The sequence below is a fragment of the Mus pahari genome, chromosome 14 (genome assembly GCF_900095145.1).
Source record: "Mus pahari chromosome 14, PAHARI_EIJ_v1.1, whole genome shotgun sequence".
Classification (NCBI taxonomy): Eukaryota; Metazoa; Chordata; class Mammalia; order Rodentia; family Muridae; genus Mus; species Mus pahari.
In genome coordinates, this window is record NC_034603.1 from 38338530 (window position 1) to 38340467 (window position 1938).

The window sequence follows — 1938 nt, forward strand, 5'->3', positions numbered from 1 at the left end:
AAGAAAGAAAGAAAGAAAGAAAGAAAGAAAGAAAGAAAGAAAGAAAGAAAGAAAGAAAGAAAGAGGGAGGGAGAGAAGGGGAGAGGGGGAGAGAGGGGGAGGGAGAGCAAAAGAAAGAAAAGAAGCAAACCCCCACAGGATAAATCACCTGTAACTTCAGTCCTATGGGATCTAATTTCCTCCTCTAGCTTTTGCAGACCTGAGGCTCACAAGTGCTTCACAGATATACATGTGGGCAAAATACTCGCACACATAAAACTGAAATTAAATAGAAAGAAAATGGGACCATCTTGGTTCATACAGCCATCACTGTATCACCAGAGACAGAGTCCGCTCTGAGAAACAGAAAAGGATGCAGGAACAAAACTTAAGAGCTGGGCAGTGGTGGCGCACACATTTAATCCCAGCACTCAGGAGACAGAGACAGGTGAATCTCCGAGTTCAAGGCCAGCCTGGTCTACAGAGTGAGTTCCAGGCCAGTCAGGGCTACACAGAGAAACCCTGACTTGAAAACCAAAAACCAAACCAAAAAATTTTGAGAAGAAGAAATAAGTAAGAAATCATTACCATCCCTTTTTGGTTTTTGTTTGTTTGTTTGTTTTTTGTTTTTTGTTTTTTCTTTTTCAGATACAGCCTTGCAATGTAAGTCAGTGGCTTAGTTCGGGTTTCTATTGCTATAAAGAAATGCCATGAGCAAAAGGCAAGCTAGGGATGTTGAGGTTCAGGAGTCACCGCACAAACCACATGACCATCCATCACTGCTAAGCAAGAACAGTGTTGTACACACACCTCAAGACTGAACGTTCAGGACCACAAAAAGGACTTGGAAGCCTAATTGTGGCACCAGTCTGTCCTCAGGGCTGGCTTTTTAGAGGAAAAACCAGATTCAGAAGTTTGAAAGCAAGCATTGAAGTGACACACCACTTTCGGCTAACTAGACAGAGTGACATTAGCTAACCTTTAAGTTGATTGGTCCTAGGTGAAGTAAGAGCAAAGTCATGGGTAATCAACGGGGGAAGGGGGGGTCCAGTCCATTGAGATAACAGCATACATATTATAATGGGAACTGTTGGCCTCGTTAGTAGCCTTCTTCAGAGTCAGCTATGGATAATTACGTCTGGGAAGTGGAGTCTGAGAACCTGAACTTAATTTCATCTTAAGTGCAAAATGGAGACTGAATACAAAATGGCTGCAGTTATGCTAAAAGGAACAGGCCTCCACATGGAGAAAAGGGTTTGTTCAACTTACACTTCCAGATCATAGTCCACCATTGGGGGGTCAAGACAGAAACTCAAGCAGGGCTGGAACCTGGAGGCGGGAGCTGATACACAGGCCATGGGGATGCTTACTGGCTTGCTTCTCATGGCTTGCTCAGCCTGCTTTTTTTTTTTTTTTTTTTTTTTTTTGAGACAGGGTTTCTCTGTGTAGCCCTGGCTGTCCTGGAACTCACTCTGTAGACCAGGCTAGCCTCAAACTTAGAAATCTGCCTGCCTGTGCCTCCCAAGTGCTGGGATTAAAGGTGTGCACCATCACCGCCCAGTGCTTTTTTTTTTTTTTTTAATAGAACCTGGGATCATCAGCCCAGAGGTGGCACAACCTACCATCAGCTGGGCCCTTCCCCATGATCACTAACTGAGACGATGGATCTCATGGGGGTCTTTTCTCAACTCCTTCCTCTCTGATGACTCTAACTTGTGTCAAGGTAACACACAAAACCATCCAGTACACCCAAGTGGACCTCAAATACACACTTTTTCTGAATAGCTCAGTTACTGGGGTGAGCCCTGCCTGACTCCACTGTAGTCTTTTTACTTTCTTTACAGAAAAACCCTGGGGGACAGAAATCATGGGGCCACCGTACATCTGTCCCGCACTTCCTCGTTGACAAGGCTTTCTAACCCATCGAATCCTTACAACAGCTCTCTGGGCAAGTGGCTT